At 41.3% G+C, this 14387-nt stretch overlaps 1 long non-coding RNA gene across 1 annotated transcript in view; it reads left to right on the top strand.

Annotated features, from left to right (window-relative positions):
- Positions 1–4020: 4020 nt before the first annotated feature.
- The window catches only part of LOC117957287, a 13675-nt gene continuing 3308 nt past the window's right edge, over positions 4021–14387 (top strand). The window contains exons 1-2 of the long non-coding RNA XR_004659465.1: positions 4021–4032; positions 5944–5946. This is a non-coding gene — a long non-coding RNA (uncharacterized LOC117957287). The remainder of the gene's footprint in view (positions 4033–5943; positions 5947–14387) is intronic.

Genomic DNA, 14387 nt, shown 5'->3' with positions numbered 1-14387 from the left:
GTAAGAAGGGGGAAAACAGGCAGCCAATAAACCAGCTGACACCCCCGGTAAGAAGGGGGAAAACAGGCAGCCAATAAACCACCTGACCCCCCCCCCCCCCCCCCCCCCCCCCCCGGTAAGAGAAGAAGAAGCCAGCTTGCCACAACAAACCCCTCCTCAACTCGCCTTCATGAGGAAAACAGGCGGTTGATTTGGGAAGCGGCGGGAGGAAGAGTGATGAGACAGCTGTGGTAACGCTTTGCACAAGTCAAACCAGAGCATCTGCCAATAGAACAGGTTTTTTTCTTCCTGAGACTCATCTGAGCACCACATCTAGCGCTATCGCCTGCCGGCGTTAATAAAACAAACCGAAGTGTGCCAAAGAAAAGGCCGTACACATATGGGAAGAGAAGAGCTGGAGGAGGAGATGGAGGGAGGGGTATTTACGATCACTGCAAAACGTTCAAACTCTGGCTCGGATAAGCAATTCACGGCCCTTGATTAAAGTGCGGCGTTCAAACAGAGGAGGGGATCCATCTGCTCGCCGCTCTCCAGCCCTCTTATGTTCACATGTGCCCGAGACCAAGCCCATCAGAGGCCATATGCAACCCATCCGTGGCACAGATGAGTGACTCCAGGCAGTCGGTGGTTATCGCCGGCTTTGCTCGTTCCACAGGACACGAGGGCGCGCGAATGAAACGCCGCCGGGTTAAATCCCTGGATGAATCTCGGCAAAGCGACCAAAGAAGCGGCGTTGTTCCTTTATGCACGGGTAACATGTAAGGAGGGAGTAAGAGTTCTCTGGCCTATACAGATAGGTGCTCTTCATCATGGCAATCAACCACCAAGTAGCTCTAGGCAATATATTGTTGTATCGATATCGCGATATGACACTAGATATCGTCTAAATGTATGGTATGGTATCGTCTAAATGTATGGTATGGTATTGCTGTATGGTAAGTGTTGTCCTTACCTGGTTTTACAGGCTGCATACAGTAAAGTGATGTAATTTTCTGAACTTCCCCGACTGTTCTAGCTGTTCTATTATTTATCTTTACCCACCAAGTCATTCAATCGTTTCTGGAGAAAATTTATCAAAAATCTCAATGTGTAAATAACGTTTTGTAAAAGCACCAATAGTCAACCATACAATATCGTCGCAATATCTACATCAAGGTATATTATCAAGATCAAGATTTTCTCTATGTTGCCCAGAACTACCACCTAGTCAAGTCAGCAGTTGGACGCAGCTGTTTTAAGCCTGGAGAAATATGTTTTTGTATGAAAATAAATGTTAAAAAGTAAAATTAAAATTAAAAGCGGCGGTATCAGCGGCAGTTAGTAGACGTGTTTAGCTGCTACAGAGCTCTGCGACGGCAGCTATCACCGGTAGCTAATGGTTCAGTTACCCGAGAATAGGTGAGTGTGAGCCGGGTACAGAGCACCGCGAGCCGCCGGTTGTTTCTGCGGAGGTTACGCTTTATTTTAGAGAGCTTTATGCGGCAAAAAAAAAGTTAGGTTTAGGTTCCAAAACGACTAATTAAGTTTAGGTAAAAGTTAGTAGTTTAGATTAAAACACTCCCAAGTAACACACATTTCCTCGGTGAAAGTCTTTTGTTTTCCCTGGAAAGCAAACTCCACTCCCTGGCTGTAAAGCCTTGTGTTTTAACTAAAGTCTCTGCTTCCACACAGCCTCATCTCAACGTCCACGTAGGTAGGAAGTCAAGGTGGACATCACCTGAGAGACTGCTGTCAGTGTCTCTTGTGACTCATGTAACTTAAAGTGCTCTTATTATGCTTTTTGGCTTTTTCCCTTTCTTTTGTTTTGTTATGTATCTTTTTTGAGCATGTTATAGGTTTACAAACTGAAGGGACTAACCATCTCCAACAGAAAACACTGCTCACCAACTGCTCCAAACAGCTCTATTATAGTCCAGCCTTTACTTCCCTGACAAACGTGCATCACTTTGTAACACACGTTATAATGCTCCTTTAGCTGCTAGCGTGACACGCCCTTATACTCTGCTTCTGACTGGCTAGTAGTCCTTACCTAGGTACTGCACATGTGCGACTTCAAACAAAGATGGAAGACAAGAGAGATGCCTCACTCTGTAGCTAAAACAGAGAGTACAACACACTAGAAAAGAGGAGCAGCAACAATGTGCAGTACAACAAATAGGTCTTTTGAACATTAAACCATGTAAACCTATTATGATAAAACCTCTAAATACAATTATGAACCTGAAAGTGAGATAAATATAAGCACTTAACCCAAACCATGACCTTGTGCTAAACCTGATAAACCTGGGTACTTGTCACTCATCACCTGGCCACTGAAACCTGGACGGTGCTGTTTTAATATAGGCTAGAAAAGATACAGATGCACATGATAAATTTGTGCACGTACTCGTGCCTTTTGAGAAGCTGCGGAGCTGGATGCACTTCCTGCCCGTTGACAGCCTCAACAGACTGGGAGGTTAAAGCACCGCGCGTCCTTAAACAATACAGCGTAACCATCAAGCACATCCTTGAAGATTGTCCAATCGCTATGGTAGCAGACGGCTGGCTCAACATCACAGCGGAACCAGATGGTAAAGGTGACAAAAGGTGCCAAGTGGTATTATGTGTGTCCGTGTCCGTGTGTGTGTGTCAATCTGTGTGTGTGTGTGTGTGTGTGTGTGTGTGTGTGTGTGTGTGTGTGTGAGCGAGAGAATCAAGGCATATTCTCACAATGTTTTGTGTTTGTATGTCACACCCCATAACAACACAGCATTGATTCTCTATGTGACCCATCTGTCCGCCTGTGGTGTTAGACATTTAATTTGGACACAAGGACACAAACTGTAAGTAACATCTACCTAAACGAAGTAATTTGGACAATGCTGCATTTGCTCACAAACCGGTACAATACATCCTTAGTCCCCCTCAGCCGTCAGGCTGGCGAATGAAGCCGTTCTGCAGCTGTGCTCTGCTGGTGAATACGGCTAATCTACCAGCCGCAACGACACGCCACCATCCATCATCTGCTTGTTCTGTTCTAATAATCAAGTCAGAGGGTAAAGTAGTAAAGCTAGGAGGGCACTATGAGAGTGCGAACCTCCACCACGCCTTAATCATTTCTGTATCCAGCCTGCGATTTGGATCCCCCCCAAATTTGAATGTGTCCATTTTGGCCCATGCTACACCCTTTTACCACTAAGGTTCCTTAAAATAGGGCCAGTAGGTTTTTTGTATTCTTGCTGCCTAAAAACACAGAAGATGGAAGAGAAAATCATTGTGTGAGATTAATATTCTAATATCAGGTTGTTAGATGTAGTTGCTAGGGTTGCATGATATTGACAAATTGTGACATTGCAATAGATTATAAATATTGCTATTTTTGTATTAATTTTGAGATTTTTAAACATGTGTAAAATGACAAAAGTTGTAGGGAAACTTATCAAAAAAGTCTCATAACAAATATAACAAGGTTAATTCAACTGACAGTCATATTGGACTGACAACATGAATCAATAAATAACAAACATGTCTACAGATACGCATACTTCTCGATCTAATATTGCACAACGTTATATCTTGATAACGATATTGAGTCGATATATCATGCTTTCCTACTAGTCGCCGCCAGTTTATTTTAAAATATTTGAGATTGACTGATCAATGATTTTGCTTGATGTCCCAATGGTGTGCGTGTGTGTGTGTCTGTGTGTGTCTGTGTGGGTTTTGACATGAGAAATGTGAGACTCTTTTTTTCCAAATTGTCCAAATATTACAAGGATGGTTCCATATAACACTTTTTGCAAGTTAGACGAAGGATTAGTACAAAAAAAAACTTTGGCAAAAGACTAAAAAAAAAAAAGTTCAAATTTCATATAAATGAGGTTTCTTGAGCATGAATTCGAAAATGAATTTGTAAAACTAGTTGTAGTATGTGTACAGTATACAAATGGTAGTATTACAAAAATTTAGATTTTTTTAAAAAAAAAGCATCAAAATGAAGTGATGAAGTATCTCAAACGCGTAAAAAAAGCAATAAAAAAGTGTTGAAAAAGTGTCAAAAAGTTGTGCATTTTCAGTTTCAACCTGGGAGGACATCTAATCTTGTACAAGAACATCTGACAAGTGGCATTCTTCTGGGATTTGCAAGTTCAAAATGACAGTAAACTTCTTTATCTACGCTGTGAAAAAACACATTTCACTTTTTTAAACTGTATTTCATCATATCCAACCTGCAACTGGGGCCAGCAATTTTTAATTAAAGTGGTTCTTTGCCTCTTTTTTCAGTACACTGTAAATAATGGCTGTGAAATTATTTTCTTTAAATTTCACAGTAACACTACTGGATATGATTTTTACAGAAGAATCCTGTAAAGTTTACATTAAAACCTTGTCGACATGACACCATCACAGTAGCCTTACCAGTATTACAATTGAAATTACATTAGTCAAAGCATTACTGTAAAAACCACAGTAAAAAGTTAATTAAACTACTATATTTGTACTTTTTTGTCTTTGTTTTGTATTTTACAATGAATACATAAAATACTGTAAATGGAAGTACGGTACCTTTTCTGTAAAAAGAATTCACAGTAACTTGCCGGCCAATTGTTGCCAGTAACTTACTGTAAATTTAACGTTAATTTGTTAGAGTACACGCATAGTTAGATCACATCACGAAAAAAAAGGGTGTGTTTTTCTCCCTTCCAGCCCTTCCCAGTCTTTCAGGCCAGAAATCTGAAACTTCAGCACCCAATATGTTTCATTTAGCGCCCACTGAGACCACTGGGCTGTGACCCTGTGATATGAGAGCATGTGTATACTCTCCCAACTATAACGTGTATCCACAGGAGACAGGTACGCCTGCTAACATTGTTTCATGGCCCCTTAGATGGGAAGCTTGGTGTTACATAAAAAACAAGGCATCAGGGCAAGGTTTCCTTCCTCTTCATATTATAAATGCTCACTTTGATCTATTTTTACAAAAAACATTTATTTTCCATTGTTGCAAAAGCATATCAAGTCCCATACAAGATTATGTTTTATTAACATATTTCTCTCTGTTCTGCACTGCATTGTTAGTCGATTTCTACTGAAAAACTAGCCAGTGTCTCTTGTCGATAGGCGGCCGCAGTGGTAATCACACTTGAATATTCGACAACTAGTTTAAATAAATTACATGCACGAATGAGCACTGCTCTTTTTTTGTCCCCTTGTTTTGATTTCACATAGATGTATTGGCTTTAAATGGCACTTTGGGCTGCAACAGGGGTGTTCAAACATTTTTTATAGGGTGCCAGATTTGGTAATGAGAAGATACCCGGGACCCAATGGTCCCTTCTGACATTTTTTAAACAATAAAGGTTACACACAAATGCACTGACAATTATTGTTTCAATGTCACAATTATAATTCTTTAAAACAGTAATACTAAGACCCCAATTATGAGCTTTAATTACACTGTAGAACAAAGGCAGATTTAAACCTTCATAAGTCATGGACCCCCTCCTGTCTCAGTATAAAATATTGCTGAGTCCACTACAAATACCTCCTATCTAGGTGTTAGCACAAGACTTAGAGGAATAGAGCAAAAATTATGAGCGGCAGGGTTATTTGTTCATGGTGAGAACGGAGGCCTGTGTGCTCTCTCAGACAGACAGACCAACTCCACACAAAAAGAAGAAGCAAAAAGCAAAAAACTAACATGAATTCATGGATATGGAGTCATGCTGTAAAGCTCCAAAGCATCATTATCACTGTGTGCTGGAGTGATCAAAGTAAAAACCTTCCCCAATGCCGCAGAAAACCTGCTCCACCTGTCCATCGACGTGCTGGCATCTATGACCCGGCCACTGAGGAAGAAGAACTGTAATTATGACAACATGACCGACGACGGGAAGTGTCACAGAGTGAATTTAAACACAGCTGAAATGAGACAAACACCAGCAACATAATAAAGGGATATAGAGTGTGTGTGTTTGTGTGTGTTTTGCATCCAAGCCAGATATCATCGCAAAGTACTCCTGCATTATTTACGAGCCTGTCAAAGGACACAGAGAGTGTAAGACACAGAAAAACAGCTTGGGGTACTTCGATGCGTTTGCAGAAATAATCTGAAGCTGGGACACGTCGCTTGCCGCTGACAGACTGGCAACGGCAGCTCAACTGATGGGACTAATATTGAGAAAGACGGGGCGGCAGTATATACGGGCTGACACATGGGCGGGCGCAGGTATGGTAATATACCGAAGCCCCCGCTGGGCCAAGTGAAGAATCAATTTCTCTGGGCGGTTATTGAATGGAGATCGCAGAATGGAGATCGCAGCAGCATTACAAGCAGATGAGATAATCGTCATTACAGAAGCTACCCCGCCCTGTTTGATTCCCGTCCCTTTTATTTACCATACCACAGTTATATTGAGTACACAGGAGGCCTTCACACCGAGCATGTGTAGATTCTGGAGTGACTGCTGCTTTAGTTTGGTTCATTCTGGTGAGAGTAGTCTTTAGAACTAGGTCTGCAACTAATGTTGCCCCTGGCCCATCGCCACCCGTCCACCTACATGTAGAGTTCAGTAGAAGTTGTTACTGACACTCCTAAATCTCTGCTGCACCAGGCATTGTGCATTCTTGCAGAGCCAGCCAGATATCAACATATGCATTATGTACTAGGGTTGTGCCCTATCACGATGGAGAGCCACCATCGTGATGCCCTGACCCCCCACCTCTCATACACATGCTAATCCTAGTGGACGGGACAACTGTGGTTCTTAAATAAGCATAGACACTTGTGTCGGGCTTTGCGCTGTGCTGCCTCCTAGGGCGACACAATTTTTTTACACATCGACACATAATGGCGGCTGAAGCGTAGCGATGTGTAGCCTTGCGGACGCGTGTGGATGTATTGATTCTGTAGCGGCCCTTAAGTGAAAGCTAGTTGCCCCCCTTCCTTAATCTCAACCTATTTGTAGTGATACAGTCTCTCTCTCTCTCTCCCTGTCAGAATAGTAGCTGACTCTACCTGGACTAGTAACGTATAAGCATGCGGTAAGGTCATGGTCGGCCCCTCGGCTTGGAAACAGCGGTATCGGGAGCGCTATCACGCTTTCCTTAAATTCCCTCATTGGACTTTGTGGAAACTACTGTGTGCATTCATCAATAAGTAAGTCAGATGACGATGTTATGTAGGATCTATGAATGTACGTTAGCAACAGGAGGCTAATTCACGTTAGTGCTATTTTATGTGCAACCTAATATTGCGCATAGTTCTAGTGCGCTGCGAGAGTTCTGTTTCTGTTTATTGAATGCGTTATTCAGTGCAAATATAACCAAGAATGTGGTTTAATCTTAGTATATTAGGTTATTACGGTCGCTCAGTTAAAGGCAGATATTCCACTGTAACTGTCGTTCCACAGATCACAGATCTGATTGAGTCTAGACTTTACAGCACCGTAGTTCAGTGAAAGTAGGCAAGTTGTAATTTACTGCCCCCGCCAGCAGGCGGCAGCATGTAATACTTTCTATCTACAGAGGGCATTTAAATGAATGTCTGATCGTTTGATGTTAACGGTTAGCCCATGGTAGTTAAAAAACTACCATGGGCTAACAGTTCTAAACTTACAATAGCTCAACGACAATATCGTCCATCACAACGTTTTACTGTAAACATCGTCAACTGCAAATTTAGGGGACATTGCCCAACCCTATTATATACATATTCCACATAAATTGTCTGATTGTCTGACTAATCAATGCAATTCATCAAGGCCTATTCACACAACATTTTAGCCTCGATGTATCTGCAAACATTTATCCTCTGGAATGTATTTTGCAGTCCCAGTTTATTTGGCACACACAGCGAACAGACAGTACAGATGCAATTCGCTTATATGGCTCTGACTGTGTGAGTGTGTGTGTGTGTGTGTGTGCTGCAACTCTTTGAAACTCATGTCAAGTGAAGTCACAGAGCATGGGATTCGTCTTTGAACTCATCATTTGAACTAGCTTTGCCTCAATTCATTCCTTCTACAGTTGACTGTCTGTTCATATCTTATGATTGATTCTGATTCTGAATACAGTACATTATCATTGTAAGGCAGGTCCCCATAGTAACTAATATGTTTGTTTTTGTATTAATTTGTTATTAACAGATGTTTCATCTTGAGGCTGTGTTGGAAATAAGTGTTCTCACATCCTTTGTTGTATATTTATAAATTAAATTATAAAAACGATTCAACTCAATTTCATCCAGTTCTATTCAGTTCAGATGAAAGATGAGGTTTATAAAATGAATATTTGCCCTTTGAAGCCCGAGCAAAACAAATTAGGGCTGAACAAGTCGTCTGAATTTGATTGAAATCTCAATATGGATTATCACAAAATTCCAATTGCATGAGACGCAATAAATGTTAAAAGGCAAAAAAAATGTGTCAAAAACCAATCAAGATTTTCAATTAAATGAGAATAATGACGCCAAAAATGATAATTCCCTCCATTATTGGGAATCAAATAGGAACTGCAACATATTGACCTCGACACCGATATGGACACCATGGATGAGACAGCACTGCAGAAAACTTGTTAAACTCTGTGACTTGGCAGGATAGCAGACCACCAAAAGAGGTAATTGGACTTTTGTTTACTGGCCCCGGTTTGCTTAATCAGTCACTGTGAACTTTAACAAACCAAACAAAGAAATAAAAGCAAAGTCAACTATCCTCATGCAGTTTGCACCAAAGCATACACGTTGAGCACTAATGATGCATTCATGTGCATCAGAAAAGGAATTTGCTCCGATGTGTTGGTAATAACGTCTAGATGTTGAAGCTCAAGTCAGGTATAAACTAGTCTCGCATTGGCAGACCTTCCTCCACAGTGCTGCGGAGCAAGGTCTGGCTAATCCAATGCAACCTGGGATGGGAGATAGACGTGCTCTGGTTTATTGTCATTTCTTTAAACCAATCACAATCGTAATGAGCGCCGCTAAGTGCTGCATGGAGTAACGGCTCCTCTGCAAAAAAGCCTTGGGAAGGAACTTGTTTTGGTGGAACGTGTACGGTCAAATATTGTTTTAGATATTTATACTATTTTTGCAACTGCAACACAGAATTTCCCTTTGGGATCAATAAATTATTAAACTTTCCCTGTACTCTGTGTTCAGTCCAGTTGTTATGAAGAAGTGGGGACAACTTAGCTGCAATGTCCTTTTGATTGGACGTGAGAGCCAGATGACACCTTTTTATTGAGATTTCAGTTGTTTTGCTATAAGTTTTTTGTAACTTTTACTAACTATTCAGAGAAAAATAAGCATGTATTTAAGATGAATGGATATATAAATGCAAGATAAGAGGGAAACCGAGGCCTAATGAAAGAAAAAAAACAGGAAAAAGGCGGGGGAAAATGTAATTACTGTGAAGACTTGAGCTCTGTACCTCCTACAGTTGAAGAGGATTGTGTATCTCCACCCACACCTGCCTCATCTGCATGATAGAGATGTTTTAATGTCCGACATCCAAACAGACGTCCAATCACAATTGCAGCACACAAGCTAACAAGATCAAGTCTGGTTTGCCATTAAAGGAGAGGTTAGCTGGGTAATATGTCCGTATACACGCCTGAGTGCAGGATGACTCATCAAAAATATATTTAAATGTATTACAGGAAAAGAGTTAATTTATTTTGTGCATCGTCAATTTTTTTTTTTTTTTTAAGAATATTTAACATACACTAAACCCATCTAAAAAGGACAATATACACGACACTACATACAATACTATCAATACAAATACATCAACAAGCTATAACAAACATACCATATAAACCAGTATATAAAATATACATTCCACGTTATAAAAAGATCAATGATCACATAGTTGATTCGCCTTCCGCCAAGTCTTTAAGACTTACAAAATCTCTAATGTGAAGGGGAATTAAGTTCTACTTTTCTACTATGGTATATGAAAAAGCTGATTGACCAAATATGGTATAGTATGAAAGCATTATTTGGATGGTTCGGACTTCCGGACCAAATACAAGAAGCTCTGGCCGGCTCTCCTCGTGTCACAAAACCAGGGAAGCTCCTTTTAAGGAATAGCTTGGTGCTTGGTGTGTAGGCTACATGAGAGAGCGAGTGACGGTGAATGCGCTCAGAGCAGAGAATCCATCAGCAATTTACTTGTTAAGTGGTAGTAAATGTACAGTGTAGGTTTCCGTTTGTCTCTGAATAAATGCTCCAGGGAATAATTCCCGTGTCCTGCTTCACAACATCGTAACAACAAGAGCTGCATCGGCAGCGGAGGGCATCAGTCAGCAGAAAAATACTCCGACACAGAGAGAGGATACGAGTGGACGGGGAACCCCGTCTACACTATCGGTCAAAGGTTTGGGGTCACTTAGACATTTCATCTGCAGTCAGAATACCAGCAGAGATCAGTTGCATTGCTTTTTTAACCAGGGTGGCAGTTTTCAAATTATGTCATATGCTTACATAATTGCAAAAGGGTTCTCCAATGTTTTTTTAAAATGCTATCAGATTAGTAAACAAAATGTACCTTTGGAACATTGGATGAATGGTTGCTTATAATGGGCAATGTAGATATTGCAATAAAGATCAGCCCCCCACTCAGATCAGCTGGCCTTCTGTCTATAATGGAGTGAAAATGTGTGAGTGACCCCAAACTTTTGACCAGTAGTGTACAAACTGATCAAACGTAAGTATCTGGAGACGCAGCTTACATGAATGGTACTAGCTGCCGTAGAGTCAGTGGACCCCCAATGTTGCACCTTCGAGTCAGTTACAGCACTCCAATAGTCGAGAGCTTCATCCCGTACCCAACAACTTGAATAATGGGGTGTAAGCAGTAGGAAAAGGGATTGTAAATTGTCTTTTATCAAATATTGGCCCAGTCATTTTCAATACAACTTGTTTAATTCCCCATGATATTTCCCCAAGGAGACGTTGCTTTCCTGCAATACAGGCATTCATTGATTTGCACGACCTTTCCACTAATTAGGAAGCCAACCTGAAACTGGGATGACTTGTGCTCTACGTTCCTAAAGAGACCCAACAAACCAAGGCGGGGGACTTGCTCCTGAGCCGAGGCAATTAGTAAATTAACAAAAGAAAGGTTTAGGGATTTGAACCCTTAACGCATCTGCACATTTTGTCAAAGCAGAAGGTGGTTGTGGGTCCTCTTCTGTTCTTTTGTGGTGGGGGGAAAGGTGGCGGGGCGTTATTGTGTGAGGTTTATTAGATGTTCATTGAAGCTTGGATGAGATAATGGATGATTATGTTCTATGTAGGTCAACTGTTTGTTTATTGTGTTTGTGCGCGATGAGTTGCCATTTTGTTTCTCATCGAATGCTCATGACAATTTTATTCCTATAGAAGACAACAAAGGCTTATCTTATCTTAATTGGCAACCGCATTGGGGGGGGACATTACCAGGGAGTAAGGGAAGGTTGGGGATCCCAGTTACACTTGGAGCACTCCTGATAGGAATTCTAACGCAAGATTCCACAACGTTAATGAGCTAAAAGCATGTGGGAGGCCAGGAGGAAGTGGTTTGCTCTACACAATCAGAGTGTTCAGGGGAGAAAGGTTGAGTGCGTGTCATTAAGATTTGCCCCCTCCGCCTCCAGGCCATGCGACCACAGAAGGAAGACTTACAACATGGGATAGAAACGCAGAGGCAGGATGGGAGCAGCATGGTCATCTTTCCCCATTTTGTGTGACGTTGTTCCTCCGAGAACAATACAGGTGAGGGACTCGCACCTGAGCCGAGGCAATTACCTTAATGTGTCTGCACATTTTGTCAAAGCAGATGGTAGTCTCGCACTGCCAGACCCTTCTTTGCAGAGCTGCAGAGGAGGGTCTGGCTAGTCCATACAGCATTCCGGGATGGGAGAAAACCGTGCTCTGGTTTATTGGCATTTCTTTAAACCAATCAAAATTGTCTTGGGCCAGACAGAGCAACGGCGCCTTTGCAAAAATAGCCTCGGGAAGGAACCTGTTATGGAGGAACATGTGTACGTTCAAAGGTTGATTTTAGTCGTTCAACAGAAAACTCAGATTGGACAGATAGTCAAGCTAGCTGTCTGGATTTACCCTGCAGAGATCTGAGGACCAGGTAACCGTAGTCCTCAGAAATCCTCCATGGGTTAGAATTACAACACCAAGAAAGCCCAAAGCAATGCATATCCAGGCTAAATGAATGAAATGCGGCAGCAGATATACTGTACATATAAAGAAATATGGATATAGACTAAGCAGAGGGTGACTAAACAGCAACAGTTTTCTTTTCTACTTCCAAGGTTTCCTGAGCTAATGCTCAGAGGCTTGCGCAGTATTAACTTTTCATGTCAGGCATTCGGCGTACATGATCTTGTTTGGAGTGCAACAGCAGAGGGTTCACCTCTTACATCAGCATTACAAGCACCCAGTAGAAAGGAGTGGGTAAAGGTCAAAGCCACAAGAAAATGCTAATGTTCCTGCGGCAGTAAAATGATCATCTCAGAGCAGAAATAGTCTCCAAAAACAAATCTATAAAGAGGTCTGAAACAAATTAGACCACACACTGTAGAGAAAGAAGTGATGAGGGGGGACATTACCAGTTACAGGATCATAACGGTTTTCTTTTACGGTGTCCATAAACTAAATGCAAATTATGCTTCCTGTTGGCATAAACAGCGCCGGGAAACCAAAGTAAACGTTCAATCATGCTCGAAGAAAACAAGCCGCAGCAATTTGAAGGGTGGAAGCTGATGCACTCTGTAAAACTTGATCTTGCTTGATGGGTTCAGCATTGATGAACGTTGCTGTAGTATTTAAATAGTCGCGCCGCTGTCCTGAAAACGTCTTTTGTATATCTTTATGTATTTTGCGTTTGTGCTTAAATAAGCAAAGATTTAAGTTAAAGCTGCACTGATCAATATTTTCAATGTTCTCCCCTCCCTGGGTTATCTTTACAGCTCCCCGCTGCCTCAAAAAGCCCAAAGCATACTCAAAGTTCCATCTCACCCCTGATAATCAACAACAGACGGACTTAGAAACCGTCTTTATCTAAGAGCCATAACATCTCTGAGCGCTACTTGAGATTTGGGTTGCATGCAGTGATTATCTTGTTGTGGTAAAGGCTTGGGGGAAGAAATCGATACAGTGTAGTATTGTGATACATACCAGTGTGGTATTAGTACTTTACCTTAAATAAGGATCTGAATACTTCTTCCACCACTGCATGCAAATCAAAGCCAGACACCTCCCAAAATTGAGATCATCACAATATGCCACTATACAATATTACTGTAATTTTAAAGATATTGAAATATTCTGCGATACTTTGCAATTTAAAACCTTTCTAATGATAGCCCAAAAGGAAACTTCGTCAACATCTGTTTTATGTAAAAAGATACATTTCTCTGTTTGTTCATATCACTTCACTTTTATTGCTGCAACATGGTATTGTACAGTATTGACACTAAAAATATTGTGTACTATGCTGTATCGATTTTTTTCCCCCCACCCCTACCGGCTACAATTTAGTTCCACTTCAAAACGGCCTACAGCATATTTTCTTTGTTGCTAGATTGGTTGTAGGTCACGTTTTGTTACTCTTGATTGGTTCTAAGTCTATTCAATTGCGTGGCAGAGGCATTTAGGTCTGCACTGTTGATAACGGCCCGTGGAAATTAGAAGTTTTAGATTAATACGCATTTGCAAATTAATCCGACTAACCCAGCGCTAAGAGAAGGGAATTGCATCCATTGGGTCACAAGAAAAAGTACTTTAAATAGCTAATGTGCCACTAATGGGCCTACATGTTTGCTGAATGTGTCAATAGGCAACTGGAATGTAATATAAATAAAAGTCATCAGGCAATTGTGTAGGCTAGAGCTCTTTCCACTGCCACGAAGTGGCCATAACATTAATATACAGGGTCCTATTTTAATGATCTAAACGCATGGTGCGTTTTGGGCGTGTCCAAATCCACTTTTGCTAATTTGACGGCAGAAAAAAGCCTCTGTGCGCCCGGTGCATGATTCAGAAGGGTTGTTCTTAGTGTCTTCATTAATCAGAGGTGTGTTTTGGGCGTAACATGCCAATCAGAGTGTCATCTCCCATTCCCTTTAATAGCCAGGTGCGTTTATACATTGGCACATTGCTATTATGATGGCAGATTTGCACCAAAATATTTATTTGAATCTTCTGGATGTGTGTGTGTGCTGCTGCGCCCCTGTGTGTGTAACAAGCATGGTGTGCAAGCGTTGGTTACGAGCCTAGGCACATTTTACTAATGCACTTTTTAAATAATTAAATGCTGCGTTATTGACTTTAGACAGGTTTTTCTTGGTCAATGGCGCAATCACTTCCCGCTGCCTCAAGATAACAATACGCAAAGAATTAAGCTACACCC

This window comes from Etheostoma cragini, chromosome 14 (assembly GCF_013103735.1).
Source record: "Etheostoma cragini isolate CJK2018 chromosome 14, CSU_Ecrag_1.0, whole genome shotgun sequence".
Classification (NCBI taxonomy): Eukaryota; Metazoa; Chordata; class Actinopteri; order Perciformes; family Percidae; genus Etheostoma; species Etheostoma cragini.
This window is presented reverse-complemented; position numbering and strand designations above follow the sequence as displayed.